Here is a 25700-nt window from a genome sequence, read left to right as displayed (position 1 = left end):
TTATAATGTTCATTGTGTAACTTTCGTATGTATAATGTGCTTTACACACACAACATGAACTATACCCACGTTTATATTCGATTGCTAAAGCGATGCATTGTCTGGAGTTCAAAATACTAACTATGTGGATCAATTGTGTCGAATAATAACATAGACATGATCAAATTTGATAGAATCTAGATGTCTGATGGATCAATGACCGTTCCTTACGCGAATTGCAAATATCATGATCCCATCCTAATATTTGGATACAATTTATATCTTTAATCAATGTGTACAGCAGTCTTGTACATGTAGTTTCACTCTCCATCGGTGGTCTCTCACACATGCTCACACACTCTCTCCCGAGGTGTCTTTCTCGCACACATGCTCTCGATATAACCCTCCCTCCCTCTCGTAACCATTTACGACTGTTTTCACTAACCTTTATCACAAGCACTCGCCCTCTCGCAAGCATACACACGCACAATCCCCATCGACCCTTTCTATATACATAGACCTGCCTACGTGTCTCCTGTATGCATATTATCTTTAGGCCTGTCTCTCACTCATTGTCTCACACCTCTCTTCCTAATCGACGAGTATGATTCTAGCAGATCATTCTATAGGATGCCCCTTAAAGTTAGGTTGGATGAATAGTAATATCAAAGATAAAGGGGTTACCTTAGTCCGAGAACCTAGGGTTACAAATCCTAGCCGGCTTTGTCAGTGGACATGGAGTCCTTCGTAATTATGATATCTTTGTCTTGTACGACTAGTCATCCATGGGTCTCCCTAAATGCGTCACGGGCCGACCAATCTGGCGCAGGACGGAACCGAACGAAGGGCCTCACCTCGACCCACCGGACCTCACACGGTGACACACCCTCTGCCCCCACATCTCGTTATCTTCTCTCACCCACACATACCAACATAGACACCACACACACAAAATATATTCTCGTGGTGCCTCTATCCACTCCCCCTTGCATATACACACTCAAGGGAATATCTCACCGTGACGTCATATTCGTCTCTCTCTCTCTAGACCACTCTCATTTCTCGTGCTATCTCTCCCATGCCCCCTGCCGACCCCTCTATCCATGCCTCTCTCGAATACGTAATACACACACATACCTCTCTAGGCCCTGCCAAATGCATCAACTACACATTCACACATGTTACATCACGTACCCCATTGATCTAAAAAGCCCTCTCTTCACGTTTATTTCGCATGGAACATTCCATTTGAATAAAGTGTGGCCAAAAAAATATTTTAGAATTTCTACATATATACAACATTACAAAGTTATATGGAGGAGTATGAACGCTTGCATTGCATGGTGCCCACAATGATATTTATTCCGCACTGTGAATTTGTATGTTTTTATACTATATATAAAGTTAGTCATAATAAAGAGAAACGAAGAGCATCTCTCTCTCCATCGCATACCCCCCTCTACGCCCCTTTCATGTACGCACACAAACTATCTCCAGGACCTCTAAAAGTAAGCCCCCATCACATTCCCACATGTTTCATCTTTCTCTCGCGATATATACAGTGACGATCATTGTATTTGAAGCTAAAGCACGATACATACATTGGACTTCAGAATCCACACATTACGGTCACCATTTACGTTTTGTGGTTATTATACAGTCACGGGCTCACCGTACAACTCTGTATTTGCTCAAGACACGACTAGTTGACCAGTTAAACGCTCCACGTGGCACCTCTAGTGTTGCATCACATTATCTCACTACCATCGGGCCCACCTATCGGCTTGTATCTACTCTACATCTACACTCATATAAAATACTAGCAAGATGCCCATGCATTGCACGGAACATCAAGATGCATTTGTATGAGTAGTTTATCTTGTGGGAGAAAAGGCTGAACAAGGGAAGGCCTTATTTGCAAGTGTGGAGAGGGGTGTGGGTATCTTTTTGCAAAATTGCCATAGTTTCCTTCCTATCCGTCAGATATAGATCGGACGGCCTATATTGCAGGATGGCAGCACACGATCATCACCGACTATGCTTTTTATAAGAGTAGGGATAAAATACACTCTTATAAAAAATAGAGTTGGTGATGATGGTGTGCCTGCTGTCCTGCAATATAGGCCGTCCGATTTATATCTGACGGATAGGAAAGAAACTATGACAATTTTGCAAAAAGGTACCCACACACCTCTCCACATTTGCAAATAAGGCCTTCCCTCGTTCATCCTTTTCTCTCACAAGATAAACTAGTCATACAAATGCATCGATGTTGCAACGCACGGGCATCTTGCTATTAAGAATGAAAACAAACGACAAAGAAATATTGGAGGTGGTTCGAAGTCATGACCGCGGGCATAGCAGACAAGGTGGCCCTTTATTGGTATGCCAAGCCGTCTGTTTTAACACACAGGAGCTGGTGTGGTGATTATACACACACGCACGCATGCACACAAACTGCATGCACGCAACACTCAAACGAACACATGCACCCACGCACGCAAGCAACACTCACACGTACACATGCAGCCACGCATGCACGCAACACTCACACGCGCACACGCACGCATGCATGCACACACCAGTACACCACACGACCAACACACACTCTCACGCTCAAGTGCTCAACCTACACGTGCATGCGCACACATTAGGCCCTGACAGACACATACACAACCAGGTGATTCCCGCGCAAGGGGTGGAGTCTTGTCGCGCCTGCGTAAATTTGTGTTTATCTGACCTTTTCCCTATGCAAACTGATAGGTGGGACCCACTAGGAACGTGGTCAATTTAACTAGTCAACATGGTGCCACGCAGACTATTTGGCCGGTCAACAGAGTGCAATCCGATGCTGAACCGTGAGCAAGTGACCGTATAATCACCGCAAAACGTATATAGTGACCGTAATAAGCCTATTCTGAAGTTCGGTGAACGTATTACACTTTTCTCTTTGTAGGCCCTCCAAAACTACATCTCTACACATTCTCACATGTTACATCTAACAACTATGCAATACATCACTACTACTACACTCTAACACAATAAATCATATGTGTTTTTAGTTTTACTAGATATCATATTGTTACTTAATTATTCAGTTTGCATACATTAAAGTTGCCTTTGAAATGTATGGCCAGTATCATATACCGCGCGGGAAAAATCCCGCCCTTTCCTGTTTAATCGGGTTTGTATCGATGGATCGTGCGAAATAGCAAAACTATATTACTATATACAGTACAAGTGACAGTTCACTGGGTCATCTTGTCGTGTACTCCTCCGTCGTAAGAGTGGAGTGCTTGCTTTCATAAATCTTCTAGTCCTTTTCGCCGACATGTGGGGCATCAAGCTACCGGGTCCATGTGCCATACCGGAATATAGTGTAGAGCAGCCGGGGTGAAGCACCCAGTCATGGCGCCGGCGTAGTAATGAGCAATGAGGCGTCAAATCACAAAGCTGCACCTTTCCCGCAGTTAAGTTGGAGGGACGAAGTAATAATGCTAAAAAAAGAAGTTGGAGGGACGAAGCAACCATCATTTCACTCATTGCTGAATCCACTTCTCCCTCATCTTCTTCAAGTTAACCACGTGTTGCTTCTGTCGTTGTTCTGCCTCATGTGGGAAGCGAATCGTCTTGGTGAAGCACTGACACGTGGGACCGCATGTTAGCAAACCGCCAGGACAACGTCCTCTAAAAATAAGAAACCTCCCCCGCCATCCGCGCGGCAAAATCACCTCCTTTTTACTCATCCTGATTCTATAATTTTTTAGATCAATATAATTGAGATTTGTATAGATAGCACACAGGAGCAAAATGAAGTGGTACGGTTAAGGGCATCCACAAAGTGTAGCCAAATGTGAAAATAGCTTTTGGCATCGTGGGAACCATTGTGGACGATGTTGCCAAATCCAAAAGGACGGAACCGAAGCTCCCTGATTGATTGATTGATTGAAGGAATAGAAAAATGCAACGTCTCTCCTCTTTCTGCCGTGCTTGGACGCATGTACAGTATAGAGGACAGAGTCTACTCCCCTGTCCCTTCTATCACAAATCACAAAGCAGTGAGGCGTCAAATCACAAAGCACGGACGACGCTATTGTGTACGAGTAGTACTAGTACATTTACGCGTCCTTTGGTTCAACGGACTTCCTGGATGCAAATAAGGCAGTTGTCTCGCCTTGCAGGCGGCACTTGCGAACGACTTACCGTGGTCTCCCTCAATGGTGTTCTCCGTCGAACGCACTTCGCCAAACCACAACGTTCGAGATATCGTCGACGTCATCGCAATGGGGAAGGAAGTCAAATGTAGTTACTACCTTCATTTTTTGTACACAAGGCCAGTATATCAAAATTACAATTTGCAAAATGCCACTAACACTAATCGAGGCAAAATTGATGGGGTTTGCCTCGTACTAGCAACCAAGGACATTAATATCCCCTGCATGCATGTGGAAGTGAGAAGGTTGGTTTGCATGGCGCTGCATTAATCAAGCGATGAGGAGTGAGATGGTTAGCTCTTTGGGCTTTGGAGAAAAAAATACACATTAATTGACATGTGAAATGAGGATTTGTATCAATTAATCTCGTGAAGGAAAACCCCGCCTTTCTTTTTTTACACTAGTACGTAGTACTACGTACTTATCCTATTTGGGTCTAGGCCTTGCATTGCCATACTTCGCCACACATTTTTGCCAAGCTTGCCTAAAGTTTTCAAAATGAAAAGGAGGTACACTTGCGCATGGTTGTCGTGGTCACACCGCACCCTCACACGGTCGCTCCTGCACGCCGCGGTCGCACCGCACCCTCACATGCACAGTCGCTCCTGCACGCCGCAAACCCAACCAAGGGAACGCACCTTCACTGACACGTGCTGTCGCATGTGAACAAACCAAACTCAGCCATCCTACCGCTGACACATAATTTTCGTTCATAGAGTATGTTTATCCAACCGCTTGTTGGGGAGTATCCATACGGCCCGTGCGGTGGTCTGTTGGGGAAGAAGAAGAGGTGAGGAAGAAGGGTTAGGAGACGTAGGATATTCATCCAACCGCCTGAAATGGTAGACTGACCCAAGTCAGGCGACTTGCATAACAATATATATTTTTACACAGCAAAAGATCCATAAAAACAACAACATAAAGAAAAACTATCATTGCTCACGAAACGAGACGGCCTCGTCGTCTTTGCCTGCCGGCGCAAACCAGCCGTAGCTGCCGACGTGTGTCTCCGCACCGTGGTTGTCCTCGGTCTCCAGCTACTCGTTCTAGAAGAGCGTGCGGGCGCTCTGCACAGACGAGAGCACCGCCCGGTTCAAGTCGAGGACGTCCGGTTCCGCCTGCAGGAGGGCCTCGATGGCAGCGGCATCCGCGCGCTCCGCGTCGAGTTGAGCCTCCGCCGCCCGGTTCAAGTCCAGGACGTCCGGTTTCGCCTACAGGAGGGCCTCGATGAGAGCGGCATCCGCGTGCTCCGCGTCGAGTTGAGCCTCTGCCGCCCGGTTCAAGTCCAGGACGTCCGGTTTCGCCTGCAGGAGGGCCTCGATGGCAGCGGCATCCATGTGCTCTGCCTCAAGTTGAGCCTCCGCCGCCCGGTTCACATCCACGACATCCGGTTCCGCCTGCAGGAGGGCCTCGATGGCAGCGGCATCCATGTGCTCTGCCTCAAGTTGAGCCTCCGCCGCCCGATTCACATCCACGACATCCGGTTCCGCCTGCAGGAGAGCCTCGATGGCACCGGCATGCGCGCGCTCCACGTCGAGTTGAGCCTCTGCCTCCCGGTCCTCCTTTAGTATCGCCAGGTTGAACCACTGGTCCACCTGCACCATGGGGGACTCGGACGCCGGCACGAAGTCGATGTCCATCGTCTCATACCCATCGGGGGCCTTCTGCGCCGCGACCTCCGCCATGAACATTGGATCGGCTTCCTCCTCCTCGTAGCTTGGCTCCAGAGAATTCGGGGATTGGCCCGCCGCAAAGCGAGCTTGGGAACGGAGGTCTCTGGCGCCGACCGCCGCCGCGATTTCTGCGCGGCGCTCCGGCGTCAGCATCTTGTAGTACGTGATCTTGCGGCGCACCATGGCTTTCCGGAGAACTAGGGGACGCTTGATGCGGGCTAGGGGATCGAAAGGTGGGGGAAGGGGCTGGAGATTAGGTGTGGTTTTAGGGCAGTGGCTGGCGTAGGCCGAGCAGCGAAGGTTCTGGTGTGAATAGTGGTTCCGGTGACGACCGGTCAATCGGTTTTGACTGTACATCGCTCTTGTCACGTTCGCATTGCAGCCCGGCATGCTGGACCCTCCACGCCGCTCACCAAATGGAACGCGCTTCGTCTTGCATTTTCGCTCGCTTGTGGGACCGCAGTTGAGAGCAAACCGACGTCCCTCCCCCTGCCCCGCCCGCGTCATTTTATGTGGAGTAAATGAAAACAGAGGGAGTATACTACGGATGAGGATCCCCTGACGTGGCCGAACCCATTGAGTAACTGACATGCAGGGCCTAGCAAGCATGGGGTCCGCCAGTAAGTGACCGAAAGGGAGGGTAAGGCAGGGATACGTAAGTGAAAGGAGCTTCCAATGATATAATTTTCACATTATACACCTCATGTACTATTAATCTTGTCAATAGTCAAATGCGGTTTTGAAAAACGCATTAGAGCATGGTTAACAATATAGCCAGTCGATGGCTATAAGGAACTGCCATGTCATCTATAGCCATCATCTATTATATGCACTCATACAGTAGTGTGGGCTATAAGGTTGGCTATGTCCCGCAAAAAAAATTATAAGGTTGGCTATTGTATTAGTATTTTTTTCCATCTCCTCTCCATCTCTTTCTTCATATTTATTATATGTATTTAACTAGGAATGCGTATATAGCTAGGCTCTTGCATGAGAGCTCACTCCCCTTACTTTTTCACATCTCTCTCCTCCACATAGGACCTATATAAATGGAAGGAGGGAGTACAACTATGAGCACTGCATACTCTAGTATAGATGTTATCAGTACTCCACTAGTACTATTGGACAGGGAGCTTAAAAGAAGTTACTATTGGACTGGCTATACGTGGCGAAATCCTAGTAGGAAGAGTGCGCGAGAACAAGCACATTCACGTGGTTGAAAACAAATTGGAAACCATCTCGAGTACAAATCTAGGAGTACGTATGAATCTAACAATATTGATTGGGCGTTTGTTGAATGTTGATACTTTTTTTTATCAAAGTAGAGATACTTTGACTACACATAAAACTTATATGTAAACTAGAAAGGATAGGAGGTAGTATATTGTACGTTCAAAAATGAAACAAACATTGAATACCCTTTATATATGATTTGCGGATGCTATGATCACCGGTTCAAAATTTTGAATCCGCCTTAGGTATCACACATGCCCCCACTCGTTCTCTCTCGATTTCATCTCGGGGTCCGGAGATCGATTGAAAGAGGACTAGGGTGGGTACAATACGTTCGTTTCGCTTATGAACGTACAATATACTCCCTCTGATCCCCACAGAGACCCCCCCCCCCCCGCGGGTCATTTCTATCATAGCAACAGACCAAACCTTTATCTCCTTGCACGACACGCAATTCATCTCTGAACATCAATCGATCTCGTCAACATGTGTCGGGGCATGAACCATGAACCAAATGGGATGTCAAAACTAAGACACGAAGTGACACGTAGTGGATGCAAAGTGAAACTTCAAACGAACCGTTTGTTTGTATGCATGTCGGACAAATTACAAATAAACATTGGAAATACAAGCATGGTCTAGGCCCACATGCGAATGATACTCGGCGGAATGTTCAAATGAGGCATGCGGGAGGATGGACTCGACTGGAGGGCGACATGATCGATGGAGAAGAGCGTTGGAGAGGAATGAGAAATAAGCAAATGCCACATGATTATACTTGAACGGCTCAAATAAACAATAAATTGTCTCGCTTGGCCTACATACTGAAAGGACTAATGCGCAACGCGGAGCACTGACGCTTGAATATGGCTGGGAAAACAGGGAAACCAACATGTGGGGCACACCTGTCGGGACGACGTAGCGCAAACTAGTCCAATGGAGGAGCTAGCCCACGACCTCCTCGCCACCGGCAACCGTGCATGTGGGTCGTGGGGGCCAACAACGTGGCGCAGCTCCAGCACCGCCTCTGGACACGGCGACCGCGGTGAGCGACACGCTCATCGTCGCTAGACACGGTCGGTTTCAGTGTGCCGAGGGTGGTGTTAGTGCTGTGGCACAACCAACAGTATGTTTGGTTTGTGCCCAAGGTTGCCCCATCAAAGCATTGGGTGGCCAAAATTTTGGTTGAGGTTTTGGTTGCCCATGATTTGGTCGACATCGGCAAGAAAAATGAACTAGAGTTGGCTAGAGTTCATTGGCATGCCAAAATAAATGGCAACCATCCATACAAAGACCAATCTTTGGGTCATGACCAAATTTTGGTAAGGTGCACTTTGGCCACAATCCAAACACATCCCAACACCCGGCTCGTCGAGGATGCACGGGGCGCCGGGACGCATCCGCGGAGTGGTGTAGCGCGGCCAACTGCATCCTCAGGACCTGAGACCATGCCGGGTCGTCTTGCTTTCTCAATGACATGCGTCGAACGCATGTGAGCAAAGGGCATCTCCAACGTTGCCACGGCCACAGCTGACTACCCGGGCACACGAAAACCCTCGTCCCTCGCGCCGTCGCGTGGTGCGTTCCCAGCCGGCGCCAGCTGCCCGCATTCATGTCGTCCATCCGTATGCCGTTGTTAAGAGGCTCGGTGCCCGAGGAACCAACTCCAGCGACTTAATGACGCACCAGGACGCTTGGCCTCACCGGAATGCGCTACTTAAAGCGGCAACGCCCAGCTAACCTCCACACCATACCGCATCGTCCTCCTACCTGGCACCACGTCCGCCATGACCGCAAGTGCAAACGCTCTGTGGGAGAGCTTGTCTTCGGGGATGGAGCTCGAGGTCGCCGCCCTCGCTCAAGTCGCCGCACAAGCGGTGGCCACGCTGGCGGCCGACGACGGGAGCACCGTCAGCCACGCATCCTACTTGCCGCCGTCCAACGTCTGGCACCGCCGAGGTCGGGGACTCCTCCGAGGATGAGTAGGGCATGGTGTGCCAACTGGCTAGTCTGTCTCATGTGTTCTACTTTTCCTCGCCGGAGACCGCACCTTCACTTCATGGGTCTTGAACCCCGCCCCCGTACATGGAGATCGCGGATGGAGGACGTATATTCTGCCGTGTTTGCATTAATCTCGGCCGGTGTATATGAACTTTCACAATAATATAGTATATTGTAGGAGTACTAGCAAGATGCCCATGCGTTGCACGGAAGATCAAGATCTTGTGGGAGAAAAGGATGAACGAGGGAAGGCCTTATCTGCAAATGCACATTCACGCATTTCACATCTACGGGAACCTATGAAAGGGTTAACGTAAATTGCCTCTCTCTCTCCTCCCCTAATTTTCATGGTGGTGGGCCCCTCCCTCCCCCCAATCTTCAATCAAAAGCTCGCACGTTTCACATTATGTTTATTACGTAACTGGGACTACGTAGGTGTAGCATTACTTGTCCTAAAAAAACCAACTAAGCCAACCTCCCAGCATATCGCGCGGGAAAAGACCCGGCCGCGCCGTTTTAGTCGGGATTACCGGATTAATAGTAGTAGTATCGATGGATCACGCGAAGCAACAAGTTTTTTTTGAGGGGGCGAAGCACCTAGTTTAAAAGGAAAAAAAGGCGGTACACTCGCAACACCCCTGTCGCGGTCTCATTGCACCCCACACACATTCGGTCCTGCACACGGCTCACGCAAACGGAACGCACTTTGGATTGCCTCTTCACTGACACGTGGGACTGCACTTGGAGAAACCGACCATGCGCCAAACTCCCCCCGCACACCGCGCGAAAATCCTCCCCGCCCCCCCACCCAAAAATTCCCCCCAAATCCTAGATTCAACCGCCCTTCGGCCAACTAGCCAATAATATTCCCCAAACCCCCTCCCCCCCCCCCCCCGGTCCCCCTCCACTCCATTCGCTCCGCCAAAGCCGCCCTCCCCGCCACGCTGATATGCCGGCGCCGCGGTTCGTCAAGGGGACGCACGGCGATCCTCTCGCTCCCACAGTACGCTCTCGTAGACTACCATCCTCTAGCCGCGCCGCCACCGCTGGCGATGTTCTTGTGGAGGCGCACGGCGGTCAGCGCCGCCGCCGCTGGCAACGTTTGTGTGGAGACGCACGGCGGTCAGCTTCTCCCACGGTACGCGCATTCTAGACTGAGGCCCCGTGCATGTCAGTGTAGCGCTGAATGTTAGCTTATAGACGCTGTTAATCTCACTGTTTGCCGAAGTATTTTACAGTCAATATGCTCTGCTTAAGAAGCTTCCTTGCCCTGTTCTGCACTCAATCTGCTTAGCTGAGATGGCATGCCAAGGCCGATTAGTTGCTAAAATATCCTGCCATATATTTATTGTGACGTAGATTGCCATGGTCTAGTAGCCAATCTGTTAGGTGAAATAGCTCTACACCGTTTTATACTCGATCTTTGTTGCTGCGATGGCCTTCGATAGTTCGATGGCTGTGTGCTTGGCCTCATTGACTGCTGAAACAGCCTGCCATAATTTAGCACTCAAATCTGTTTGCTGAATTAGCTTTACATATATTTTGTTACTTAGATCTGCTCGTCCAAATATCTTTCCATAGCTTTAGACATCGACCTAGGTATTTTCTTCTGGACTTCATAAAAAAGCATATATGTTTTTCCTGTAATATCTAGTAGAAGAACTAATTTGTATGTCTAACAGATGGACAGGACTTGGATAACTTCTGCTCGAAGATTCTCCGCTGCATATGTCGAGGGGGTTGAAAACTTCATGAACTTTATTAGAGCTGAGTACGGTGGTCCGAAATCAGATGTGCTCTGCCCGTGTAGCAGTTGTATGAATTCAGTTACAAGACCCCAGTCAATTGTGCAAAATCATCTACACTTGTATGGGATGTCGGTCACATATACTAGGTGGGTTCATCATGGTGAAGCTGTGAACGTCCATGTTATTGGCTACGTGGAAGCAGCAGATCACCATCTTGATCTTCCTGATGCTCAGGTGGAAGAGGAGGAGGAGGAGGTGGTGGCGGAGCCAGTGAGTTTGACCAACATTGAAACAATGCTACGAAATGCTCGTGCATTCCGTGAACTTTCACCTGCAGAAGAAAAACGGTGGGCCCGCATGTTGGAACAATGCAACGTGGGTGTCACCCCAGGAAATAAGTTGTCAGTATTCTCAGCTATGGTCACCTTTCTTCAGGTGAAGACATCTGAGCGGATGACCAACAAATCATTCGATGCGATGTTGGCTGCTTTCCGCAAAGCTTTCCCAGATGCGTCTGAGCTGCCACACACCTACAGTAAAATGAAGAATTTCCTTTGTGCAGTTGGAATTGGACATGATATGATCCATATTTGTAAGAATAATTGTGTTCTGTTCTGGAAGGATTATGCCAACTTAAGTGAATGCCTGAAATGCAAATCATCAAGATGGAAAGATGGCGATGCTGTGAAGTGGATTCCTCATAATGTTCTGAGACATTTTCCAATTACACCAAGATTGCAGAGGTTGTTTTATGATGCTGAAACAAGAGAGGATGTACTGTGGCATTCTAGGAACCAGGAGTACAGAGATCAGAATGTAATGACCCATCCATTGCATGGTAGTGAGTGGAAAAGCTTCAATCAGAAGCACGAAAAGTTTGCTGCTAACCCGAGAAACATTAGACTTGGCTTAGCTTCAGATGGATTTAACCCATTTCGCCACCAGAGCGCCACATATAGCATGTGGCCAGTGCTTGTTATCCCTTACAACATGCCTCCAAATGTCTGCACCAAGGAATCAAACTACAAGATGGCCTTGCTCATCCCAGGTCCAAAAAGTACTGGAAAGGATTTTGATTTGTTCATGGAGCCTCTTGTGGAGGAACTTCAACAACTATGGAGGGGTGTTCTCACTCGAGATCTATATAGCAGCCCACCAGCTGATTTCTTTCTGCGTGCTGTTATAATTTGGTGCATCCATGATTATCCAGCTTTGGGAACTATGTCAGGGTGAACGACACATGGTTACAATGCATGTGTTCGCTGTGACAGGAATCCGCTGTCATACGCAATACTTAGCAAGATCTGTTACATTGGACACCGCCGATTCCTTGCCAAGGACAAGCCGCATCCTAGAAAATAGGGAAGACATGTGTTCAATGCAAAGCATTAAAACCGTGATGCGCCAAAGAGGCTCACCGCCGATGAGTTGCAAGTGGAATTAGAGAAGGTCAGGCATATTACACCAGGAAACCATCCTGATAATGGTAGCGGGAAAAGGAAGCGTAGCAGGGCAGAAGAGGGATTATTGTTTACCCGCAGGTCCACTTTGTGGGACTTGGAGTATTGGAAAGATTTGGATCTGCGGCATAATCTTGATGTGATGCACATCAAGAAAAATATATGTGACAGCATTATCGGCACACTTCTTAATATTGAAGGTAAGATGAAAGATACCTTAAAATCTAGGATTGATTTGACACACCTGGGTATGAGACAGGATTTGCAGGTGCAAGATGAAGGTAAACCACGGGATATGGCACCAGTTGTGTACATCTTGGACAAGGTAAAAAGAAAAGAATTCTGCGAGGTCCTCTCACGTGTGAGATTCCCACATGGATTTGCTTCCAACCCTGAAAGGAGAGTCAGTGCAGATGGAAACAAGGTACAAGGGTCGAAAACTCATGGCTGCCACGTCCTACTTCAAAGGGTTTTACCTATCATCCTTAGAGGATTAGGCAGCCCTGACTTATACAGAGCAGTTGCAGAATTGGGACAATTCTTCACGGAACTCTGTAGTAGAAATATCAGGATAGATGCTTTCGAGCGTCTTAGAGACAAGATACCAACTATCCTATGCGACCTTGAGAAGATATATCCTCCAGCCTTCTTTGATGTGATGGTGCATTTGGCTGTTCATCTACCTGATGAGGCACTACTTAGAGGTCCAGTACAGTATGGCTGGATGTACCCTATTGAAAGGCGGCTAGGCACTTTCAAGGGCTATGTTAGGAACAGAGCTAGACCTGAGGGTTCCATTACAGAGGCCTACATTGCTACAGAAGCGTTGACATTCTGCTCAAAATACATTGAAACAGCTGATCAGCTTAGCAAAGATGTGGATGAAGACAATCCCGGGCTCAATGTTTTCGATTATTCTATTCGAGTTACAGGGAAGAGTCGATAAGAGGACAAACCTAAAGATTTGGACAAAATGGTTTGGTATGTGTTGAATAACTGTCCTGAGATACTACCTTATATCAAGTAAGTGCTAAGTACTGCAGCTTATACATCATAATCTACTAAACTTGCAGCACATTCTTATATATTTAGATGTTTGACGCGATCACTATGTTGTGCAGCATCTACAAAAAGGAGTTACTACCGCAAAATCCAAGAAACATTGACAAACTGGTTATGGCAGGATTTGCGAAATGGTTCAAGAGCCATGTAAGCTTTTGAATTGCACTATCAGTTTTTTTTAATATATTGAGTACATAAGATGATCAGCTTGTCTATTTTCTAACCATAGGTTAAGAAGATGCGGGAGGATGGGCAGGTAGTTGATGATGCCCTTTACCCACTAGCAATGGGTCCTGATACTCGGGTAATACATTATGAATCTTGCGTTGTTGGAGATGTGCGCTACAACACCCTTGCATGAGACGAAGGCAGGAAGACACAAAATAGTGACATCATGAGCACGGATACATATGACAAAGAGACAACTAAAATGTATGCTAACATAACAGACATTGTTCAGTTGCAGTATATCTCCAGTTCGAGGATCATCGGTGTGTGGTTCTGTTGTGCTGTCGTTGGTATAACCTGTTTTCCAGGATCGCAAAACCCAGAGCTGATGATTATTTCAAATCCATCAATCTCAAGGCAGCGTACCAAACCAACGAGCCTTTTATTTTGGAAAATCAAGCAACACAGATATTTTTCTTGGAAGACACATTTGCACGTAGCGATGACTGGAGAGTATTGCTAAGGTTTGAGCAGAGGAATTCGTTTAATGAAGTTGCACCACAAGATGATGCTTACACTGCTCCTAATGTACAAGATAACACATATGTTCCTAATATCTTTGAGAACCATCACATCAATGACGCCGGCGAAAAGATTGCATGTCGTCCTGTGGACATACAAGAGTTGATCAAGAAGAAGTCAACGTTCGAGGACATTGAGGACGAAGAAGAAGATGACATCATGGGGAATTACGATTCAGACTGATACACATGGCGAAGATGTTGATGCTGCTGCTGCGGATGATGATTACATTGCTTTTGTCGCATTTGCTTGTCAGAAGACGTTTTTCATCTACTATGTGAAATTGTGTTTGCTATGACAACCGAAACCTGATGAACATGTTGTTTAGTGTTTTCCTGTGAGAACATCACTTGTTATGTATGCTGATTTGTGTTTGGTGATTGTATGATGACTAAAACATGATGACATTGTTGCTTAGTTGTACTCATATTTGGCTGTGAAACTTGAATTTGATGACATAGTTTGATGTTGGACTGCAATTTGCTCGACATCTTCGAATGAGAACAAAGCTGACCCGACAGGGCCTCTGCTAATTTATTTATTTATTACCAAAAGGGCCTCTGCTATTTAATTATTTATGAGCAAAAGGGGATACTCCCTGATTTCCGTTAATAGAAATCATTAGATGTTCACAAAACTACGCCCAGCCTGCTACACAGGTTTCATTCATTACTAGTTTCAGCAAAGTGCTCATGTCATAGCCACTGAATACATCACGAGTGCTACATACACTGTAAATAAAGAGACAATCATCCTACAGAGCACATCGATTTTGCCCATTATCTTCACAAGCTCTTTCATCTCCTCATTGTTGTCAAGGCCGTTCAGCAGTTGTTGCTTGGCCATGACCAGAGGAACTGCATCTTTAACCTTCTGCTCTGCATCTTCCTCTTCTGTCGTTCCTTCAGTTACTTGTCCAACACCCCAACCTGCTGGTATTGGTGGATTCCTCGGCTAACCAAATAATCAGCGTAGTTGCACTCCCCCACATCAGCAACTTCCCAGAAGGACAAATCACACGAATCTTCCCTTTTCTACATGAATCAAATTGGAAGATCATCAACCAAACTATTAAAAAAATCAGCAACTGAAAGCAGCAGAACAACACTTAAACATATTATTACCCCATGATTCGGGCATTTGTAGAAGACTCGGCAGGGTTGAGGATTGTGGTTGAGACGCGACGGATGACTCTGCGTGATTTGCAGCAGTGGCACCACACCAACAGCAGCGGGTTGCAATGAGCAACCGGCTACGGTGCGCATGCCGGCGGGGGTGTGATGAGACCCACAGGCGATGGTACAGGTGGCGACTTGGCGCATATTTGGTTGTTGCCTGCTGAAGAGCAGGTGGACGAGCAGCCAGCGGACATGGTTGCTGCGGCCAGAGCTTCTGATGCTAGGCACAGTAAGTAGAGAAGAGGAGAAGCGAATGTTGGATATGTCAGTTTCATTACTTGCAGAGTAGCATAGCACCATATATAGTCATAGTCTAGGTTTGGATTCGAACTAGCTACAGGAGCACGTCTCTCTTTTTTTCTAAAACTCAGCAACGTCTCTTTACAGGTACACTAGCTTGTTCTGTACGCCTTCTCAAGTCTTTGATTCCTCCACCTGACATCTGGGACCCACCGGAAGGGCCTCTGTATTTCGCGAAAAAAAACGTGCCCCCGCTAACAGGTCGGACCCACCAGCTATCTTCGCACGCAAGGAAGTGCCTCCTTATTACGCACAAAAAATGAATACTCCTCCTGCCAGCTGGAACCCAGCATCGTGGGAGGCTGACTTGTGGGCCTACCAAGTTGACGGGTGCTACCTCTTGAGCACTGCCTTGGTTTTCCCTTGAAGAGGAAAGGGTGATGCAGTAAAGTAGCGTAAGTATTTCCCTTAGTTTTTGAGAACGAAGGTATCAATCCAGTAGGAGACCATGCTCAAGTCCCTCACACCTACACAAACAAATAAAAACCTCGCAACCAACGCAATAAAGGGGTTGTTAATCCCTTCACGGTCACTTACGAAAGTGAGATCTGATCGATATGATAAGCTAATATTTTTGGTATTTTTATAATAAAGATGCAAAGTAAAATAAAAGGCAATAAAAATAGCTAAGTGTTGGAAGATTAATATGATAGAAAATAGAACCGGGGCCATAGGTTTCACTAGTGGCTTCTCTAAAGAGCATAAGTATTACGGTGGGTGAACAAATTACTGTTGAGCAATTGATATAATTGAGCATAGTTATGAGAATATCTAGGTATGATCATGTATATCGGCATCACATCCGCGACAAGTATACCGACTCCTGCCTGCATCTACTACTATTACTCCACACATCGACCGCTATCCAGCATGCATCTAGAGTATTAAGTTCAAAAGAACAGAGTAACGCTTTAAGTAAGATGACATGATGTAGAGAGATAAACTCATGCAATATGATATAAACCCCAGCTTGTTATCCTCGATAGCAACAATATAATACGTGCCTAGCTGCCCCTACTGTCACTGGGAAAGGACACCGCAAGATTGAACCCAAAGCTAAGCACTTCTCCAATTGCAAGAAAGATCAATCTAGTAGGCCAAACCAAACTGATAATTCAAAGAGACTTGCAAAGATAACCAATCATACATAAAAGAATTCAGAGAAGATCCAAATATTGTTCATAGATAAACTTGATCATAAACCCACAATTCATCGGTCTCAACAAACACACCGCAAAAGAAGATTACATCGAATAGATCTCCACGAGAATCATGGAGAACTTTGTATTGAGATCCAAAGAGAGAGAAGAAGCCATCTAGCTAATAACTATGGACCCGAAGGTCTGAGGTAAACTACTCACACATCATCGGAGAGGCTATGGTGTTGATGTAGAAGCCCTCCGTGATCAATGCCCCCTCCGGCAGGACGCCAGAAAAGGCCCCAAGATGGGATCTCACGGGTACAGAAGGTTGCGGCGGTGGAATTAGGTTTTCGTGGATGCTTCTGTTGGTTTGGGGGTACGTAGGTATATATAGGAGGAAGAAGTACGTCGGTGGAGCAACATGGAGCCCACGAGGGTGGAGGGCGCGCCCAGCGGGGTAGGCGTGCCCCCCTACCTCGTGCCCTCCTGGTTGCTTTCTTGACGTAGGGTCCAAGTCCTCTGGATCACGTTTGTTCCGAAAATCACATTGCCGAAGGTTTCGTTCCGTTTGGACTCCGTTAGATATTCTTTTTCTGCGAAACTCTTAAATAGGCAAAAAACAGCAATTTGGGCTGGGCCTCCGGTTAATAGGTTAGTCCCAAAAATAATATAAAAGTGTATAACAAAGCCCATTAATCATCCAAAACAAAATATAATATAGCATGAAGCAATCAAAAATTATAGATACGTTGGAGACGTATCAAGCATCCCCAAGCTTAATTCCTGCTCGTCCTCGAGTAGGTAAATGATAAAAACAGAATTTTTGATGCGGAATGCTACTTGGCATAATTTTTTAATGTAACCCTCTTAATTGTGGTATGAATATTCAGATCCGAAAGATTCAAGATAAAAGTTTAATGTTGGCATAAAAGCAATAATACTTCAAGCATACTAACTAAGCAATTATGTCTTCTCAAAATAACATGGCCAAAGAAAGTTCATCCCTACAAAATTATATAGTTCAGTCATGCTCCATTTTGGTCACACAAGAATGCTCTCGTCATGCACAACCCCGATGACAAGCCAAGCAATTGTTTCATACTTTTGTAATCTCAAACTTTTTCAACCTTCACGCAATACATGAGTGTGAGCCATAGATATAGCACTATGGGTGGAATAGAATATAATGATGGGGGTTATGTTGAGAAGACAAAAAAGGAGAAAGTCTCACATCAACGCGGCTAATCAACGGGCTATGGAGATGTCCATCGATTGATGTTAATGCAAGGAGTAGGGATTGCCATGCAACGGATGCACTAGAGCTGTAAATGTATGAAAGCTCAACCAAAGAAGCTAAGTGGGTGTGCATCCAACTTGCTTGCTTACGAAGACCTAGGGCATTTGAGGAAGCCCATTGTTGGAATATACAAGCCAAGTTCTATAATGAAAAATTCCCACTAGTATATGAAAGTGAGAAAACAAGAGACTATCTATCATGAAAATCATGGTGCTACTTTGAAGAACAAGTGTAAAAAAAAGATAGTAGCATTGTCCCCTTTTTGGGTCTTCTTTTTTTGCCTTTCTTTTTTTTTTCTTTTTTTGGGACAATGCTCTATGAATGATGATCATCACACTTCTATTTATTTACAACTCAATGATTACAAGTCGATACTAGAACAAAGTATGACTCTATATGAATGCCTCCGGCGGTAGACCGGGATAACAATGAATCAAGAGTGACATGTATGAAAAATTATGAACGGTGGCTTTGCCACAAATACAATGTCAACTACATGATCATGCAAAGCAATATGACAATGATGAACGTGTCATGATAAACGGAACGGTGGAAAGTTGCATGGCAATATATCTCGGAATGGCTATGGAAAGGCCATAATAGGTAGGTATGGTGGCTGTTTTGAGGAAGATATAAGGAGGTTTATGTGTGAAAGAGCGTATCATATCATGGGGTTTGGATGCACCGGCGAAGTTTGCACCAACTCTCAATGTGAGAAAGGCCAATGCACGGTACCAAAGAGGCTAGCAATGATGGAAGGGTAAGAGTGCGTATAATCCATGAACTCAACATTAGTCATAAAGAACTCACATACTTATTGCAAAAATCTACAAGTCATCAAAAACCAAGCACTACACACATGCTCCTAGGGGGATAGATTGGTAGGAAAAGACCATCGCTCGTCCCCGACCGCCACTCATAAGGAAGACAATCAAAGAACACCTCATGTTTCAAATTTGTTACATAACGTTTACCATACGTGCATGCAACGGGACTTGCAAACTTCAACACAAGTATTTCTCAATTTCACAACTGCTCAACTAGCACAACTTTAATATCACTACCTCCATATCTCAAAACAATCATCAATCATCAAACTTCTCTTAGTATTCAGCACACTCATAAGAAAGTTTTTTTACTAGTCTTGAATACTTAGCATATTATGATTAATTTTCCTATTTAAGCAAATTACCATGCTGTTTAAGACTCTCAAAATAATATAAGTGAAGCATGAGAGAATAATCGTTTCTATAAAACAAATCCACCGCCGTGCTCTAAAAGATGTAAGTGAAGCACTAGAGCAAAAACTATATAGCTCAAAAGATATAAGTGAAGCGCATAGAGTATTCTAATAAATTCCGAATCATGTGTGTTTCTCTCAAAAGGTGTGTACAGCAAAGATGATTGTGGTAAACTAAAAAGCAAGGACTCAAATCATACAAGACGCTCCAAGCAAAACACTTATCATGTGGCGAATAAAAATATAGCTCCAAGTAAAGTTACCGATGGAAGTAGACGAAAGAGAGGATGCCTTCCTGGGCATCCCTAAGCTTTTGCTTTTTGGTGTCCTTAGATTATCTTGGGGTGCCATGGGCATCCCCAAGCTTAGGCTCTTGCCACTCCTTGTTCCATAATCTATCAAATCTTTTACCCAAAACTTGAAAACTTCACAACACAAGACTTAACAGAAAATCTCGTGAGCTCCGTTAGCGAAAGAAAACAAAACACCACTTCAAGGTACTGTAATGAACTCATTCTTTATTTATATTGGTGTTAAACCTACTGTATTCCAACTTCTCTATGGTTTATAAACTATTTTACTAGCCATAGATTCATCAAAATAAGCAAACAACACACGAAAAACAGAATCTGTCAAAAACAGAACAGTTTGTAGTAATCTGTAACTAACGCAAACTTCTGGAACTCCAAAAACTTCTGCCAAAATAGGACGACCTAGACAATTTGTATTGATCAGCAGCAATTGGAATCAATATTTTATCACGTTCTGGTGATTTTTAACAATTATTTTTGTGAACAGAAAGTTTCTGGAATTTTCAGCAAGATCAAATAACTATCATCCAAGAAGATCCTATAGGTTTAACTTGGCACAAATACTAATTAAAACATAAAAACAAATCTAACCAGAGGCTAGATCAAAGATTTATTCCTAAACAGAAGCAAAAAGCAAAAAAAAGGTTGGGTTGCCTCCCAACAAGCGCTATCGTTTAACGCCCCTAGCTAGGCATAAAAGCAAGGATATATCTAGGTATTGCCATCTTTGGTAGGCAATTCTTCAATAAGACACCTATCACCCTTAGGGGTGTCTTTCTTTCTATTAATTATCAAACTTCTAGGCACAAAATCAAGAAAATCATTTGCAACAAACGGTTCCTTAATGATAGCAAAAAGATTGGGATGAACACTTATTGATTTCAGATCCGCATTTTCCTTACTAGAGGATTCACCCTTATTTTTAGGAACATAAAAAAGCTTGGCAATTTTAGTTCGAGGACTTGTAGTATTCTTTACGGAAGAAAAGGCGGTCCCCAAGTTGGTAATGATACCCTCAAGTTTATCGATTCTAGTGGAATCCTGATTTATTCTTTCATCAACTATGGGTTCCTTCTCCTTAATATTTTTCAAAGTGACTAATACTTTAGATCCATATTGGGTAATTTGGTTGTGGATCTTTTTATCCAAATTTTCAATTAACTCTACGGTAGCAACTTTATTTTCAATAATTTCAACTCTTTGCATTACATGCTCCAAAGTTAACATAGTTCCATTAACCAAAAGAGGTGGTGAGCCAAACAAATCTATCATAGCATTATAAGAATCAAAAGTATGGCTACCCAAGAAATTCCCTCCGGTAATGGTGTCAAGAATATATCTGTACCAAGGAGTAGCGCCTACATAAAAATTGCGGAGAAGAACGGAAGTAGATTGCTTCCTGGTAGATCTATTTTGAGCATTGCAAATTCTATACCAAGCGTCTTTTAGATTTTCTCCCTCCCTTTGCTTAAAATTAAGAACTTCATTCTTGGGAGACAACAGAGAAGATAGAGGACTAGCCATAACGACAAGCAAGCGAAGAAGAGGCGAACGGGAAAAGCGAGGGCGGATAAAATGGCAAGGGTGAAGTGGGGGAGAGGAAAACGAGAGGCAAATGGCAAATAATGTAATGCGAGAGATAAGAGGTTGTGATGGGTACTTGGTATGTTGACTTTTGCGTAGACTCCCCGGCAACGGCGCCAGAAATGGCTCGTTGACGGGAAATCAAATCTTGACTTGACTTGGTGTGAGCCTCCTGGGCAACGGCGCCAGAAATCCTTCTTGCTACCTCTTGAGCACTGCGTTGGTTTTCCCTTGAAGAGGAAAGGGCGATGCAGTAAAGTAGTGTAAGTATTTCCCTCGGTTTTTCAGAACCAAGGTATCAATCCAGTAGGAGGCCATGCTCAAGTCCCTCGCACCTACACAAATAAATAAAAACCTCGCAACCAATGCAATAAAGGGGTTGTCAATCCCTTCACGGTCACTTACGAAAGTGAGATCTGATAGATATGATAAGATAATATTTTTGGTATTTTTATAATAAATATGCAAAGTAAAATAAAAGGCAATAAAAATAGCTAAGTGTTGGAAGATTAATATGATGGAAAACAGACCCGGGGGCCATAGGTTTCACTAGTGGCTTCTCTCAAGAGCATAAGTATTACGGTGGGTGAACAAATTACTGTTGAGCAATTGATAGAATTGAATATAGTTATGAGAATATCTAGGTATGCTCATGTATATAGGCAACATGTCCGCGACAAGTAGACCGACTCCTGCCTGCATCTACTACTATTACTCCACACATCGACCTCTATCCAGCATGCATCTAGAGTATTAAGTTCAAAAGAACAGAGTAACGCTTTAAGTAAGATGACATGATGTAGAGAGATAAACTCGTGCAATATGATATAAACCCCATCTTGTTATCCTCGATGGCAACAATACAATACGTGCCTTGCTGCCCCTACTGTCACTGGGAAAGGACACCGCAAGATTGAACCCAAAGCTAAGCACTTCTCCCATTGCAAGAAAGATCAATCTAGTAGGCCAAACCAAACTGATAATTCGAAGAGACTTGCAAAGATAACCAATCATACATAACAGAATTCAGAGAAGATTCAAATATTGTTCATAGATAAACTTGATCATAAACCCACAATTCATTGGTCTCAACAAACACACCGCAAAAGAAGACTACATCGAATAGATCTCCACAAGAATCATGGAGAACTTTGTATTGAGATCCAAAGAGAGAGAAGAAGCCATCTAGCTAATAACTATGGACCCGAAGGTCTGAGGTAAACTACTCACACATCATCGGCGAGGCTATGGTGTTGATGTAGAAGCCCTCCATGATCAATGCCACCTCCGGCAGGACGCCGGAAAAGGCCACAAGATGGGATCTCACGGGTACAGAAGGTTGCGGCAGTGGAATTAGGTTTTCGTGGATGCTTCTGTTGGTTTGGGGGTACGTAGGTATATATAGGAGGAAGAAGTACGTCGGTGGAGCAACATGGGCCCCACGAGGGTGGAGGCCGCGCCCAGAGGGGTAGGCGCGCCCCCTACCCCGTGCCCTCCTGGTTGCTTTCTTGACGTAGGGTACAAGTCCTCTGGATCACGTTTGTTCTGAAAATCACGTTCCCGAAGGTTTCATTCCGTTTGGACTCCGTTTGATATTCTTTTTCTGCGAAACTCTGAAATAGGCAAAAAAACAGCAATTTGGGCTGGGCCTCCGGTTAATAGGTTAGTCCCAAAAATAATATAAAAGTGTATAACAAAGCCCATTAATCATCCAAAATAGAATATAATATAGCATGAAGCAATCAAAAATTATAGATACGTTGGAGAGGTATCAACGGGGACGGAGGGCTTTGTCAACTTAGTCAATATGAACGATTCTAGCTCCAGTTACCGTACGATGTTCATCCAACGGCAGTAGTGCTTCTTCAACCTCTGGTCTTCTTGCTCCAGCCGCCCAAACCAGCGCCGGTCGTGCCGCATGCTCCTGCCGCCCGTGGCCGGCTGTGATGCCGCGGAGGCCTCACCGCCCCTACTACTCCCACTGCTGGCCAGGGCATCCCTCTACTCACCCACACCCCCTATAATTCTGCAGCGACGGCAGCCTCACATCACAGCCGAACCAGTGAACCCTCGTACTCCTCTCCGCGTGGGCATCCACTACCGCGTCTTCCCCGGCTCTGCGTTGTCCCCTTCCTAGGCCTCGCCGTCGTCCACCGCCTTGGTGCTCTCGGCGCGGCGTGGTCAATGTGGTCAACGACCGACTTCCATCGGAAGAGTACTGTACATGGAGAGGCTGACAGCTGGGTCCACGGCCACAGCCCAGTATTTTTGTGATTTGCCAACGAAGTCGCTTTGTCAGGCCTGTTGGGCTGCAAATCTTTCAAGATGAGGAGAGCTTCATTCGGCTAGCCAAGAAAATGGCCTATCAGTAATGAGAAATGGGTTGTACATTTTTAAAACACATCAAACCGGCAATTAGTTTCAAATTTCTTTTTTTCATTTTGAGATTTTAAATTGCATTGAATTTTATGTCTGGACAATTTGTTGGATTTTATATTGATATACATTTATTTTTAAAATCAGTTTGAATGTGACTCGAAATTTCGGGATTAAAAACAGTTCGGACCGCACCGAAATATGCAAAATTTCGTATAATTTTTTAACCGTGGCCACAATATGGGTTGTAATGCTAACAAAAAGAATATGGGCTCCAAAAAAACCTTAAGAATTAGCAAATGGGCTGTAAATTATTAGAAATAATGCCAGATGGGCTGTATGATGTTTTCCACAGATTTGAGGCTTTCCTAAAAAAAGGTTGACGCACAAGCAGTGACTGTTGGATGTCCATCCAACGGCCGTCGTGCTTCTTCAATCTCTGCTCTTCCTGCTCCAGCCGCTCAAACAAGCGCCGGCGGGACTGCCTGCTCTCTCCTCCCCGCGGCCGGCTGTGCTGCCGCGCAGGCCTCACCGCCCCACCGTACTCCCATCGCTGGCCTAGCCATCCCTCTACTGACCCACACCTGCTCTTATTCTCCGGCGACGACAGACAAACCAGTAAACCCTCGTACAGTCGTACTCCCCTCCGCGTGGGAAACAACTGTCGAGTCTTCCCTGCCTCTGTGTCGTTCCCTTCCTAGGCCTCGCCGTCGTCCACCGCCCTGGTGCTCTCGGCGCGGCCTGGTTAACGTGGTCAACGACCGACATGCATCTGAAGTGGACTATACATGGAGAGGCTGACAGCTGGGTCCACGGCCGCACGCAAAGAAATGCCTCCTATTACGCGCAAAATAATGATTCCTCCACCTGACATCTGGGACCCACCGAAAGGGCCTCTGTATTTCGCGAAAAAACGTTACTGCCGCTGACAGCTTGGGCCCACCAGCTTTATCTTCGCACCCAAGGAAGTGCCTCCTTATTACGCACAAAAAAATGAATACTCCCCCTGCTAGCTGGGACCCAGTATAGTGGCAGGCTGACTTGTGGGCCTACTAAGTTGACAGGGACGGAGGGCTTTGTCAACTTAGTCAATATGCACGATTCTAGCTCCAGTGACCGTACGATGTCCATCCAACGGCCGTAGTGCTTCTTCAACCACTGGTCTTCTTGCTCCAGCCGCCCAAACCAGCGCCGGTCGTGCCTCATGCTCCTGCCTCCCATGGCCGGCTGCGATGCGGCGCAGGCCTCACCGCCCCCTACTACTCCCACCGCTGGCCAGGCCATCCCTCTACTCACCCACACCCCCTGTTATTCTACGGCGACGGCAGCCTCACACCACAACGAACCAGTGAACCCTCGTACTCCTCTACGCGTGGGCATCCACTGCCGCGTCTTCCCCGGCTCCGCGTCGTCCCCTTCCTAGGCCTCGTCGTCGTCCACCGCCCTGGTGCTCTCGACGCAGCGTGGTCAACCTGGTCAAGGAACGACTTCCATCGGAAGAGTACTGTATGTGGAGAGGCTGACAGCTGGGTCCACGGCAGCCGCAAGGAAGTGCCTCCTTATTATGCGGAAAATAATTATTCCTCCACCTGACAGCACGGACCCACCGGACGGGCCATCGTATTTGACGAAAAAATGTTTCCCCCCTGACAGCTGGGACCCACCGGACGGGCCACTGTATTTCGCGAAAAAACGTTCCCCCCGCTGTCATATCGGACCCACCGGAAGTGCCACCTTATTACGCACAAAAAAATGAATACTCCCCCTGCTAGTTGGGACCCACCTTGGTGGGTGGCTGACTTGTGGGCCTACTAACTTGACGGGGACAGAGTGCTTTGTCAACTTAGTCAATATGAACGATTCAAGCTCCAGTGACCGTATGATGTCCATCCAACGGCCATAGTGCTTCTTCAACCTCTGGTCTTCTTGCTCCAGCCGCCCATAGCAGCACCGGTCGTGCCGCATGCTCCTGCCTCCCGTGGCTGGCTGTGCTGCCGTGGAGGCCTCACCACCCCCTACTATTCCCACCGCTGGCCAGGCCCTGTGGCGACGGCAGCCTCACACCGCAGCCGAACCAGTGAACCCTCGTACTCCTCTCCGCGCTGGCTTCCACTGCCGCATCTTCCCCGGCTCCGCGTCGTCCCCTTCCTAG

This window comes from Aegilops tauschii, chromosome 4 (assembly GCF_002575655.3).
Source record: "Aegilops tauschii subsp. strangulata cultivar AL8/78 chromosome 4, Aet v6.0, whole genome shotgun sequence".
NCBI classification, from domain to species: Eukaryota; Viridiplantae; Streptophyta; class Magnoliopsida; order Poales; family Poaceae; genus Aegilops; species Aegilops tauschii.
This window is presented reverse-complemented; position numbering follows the sequence as displayed.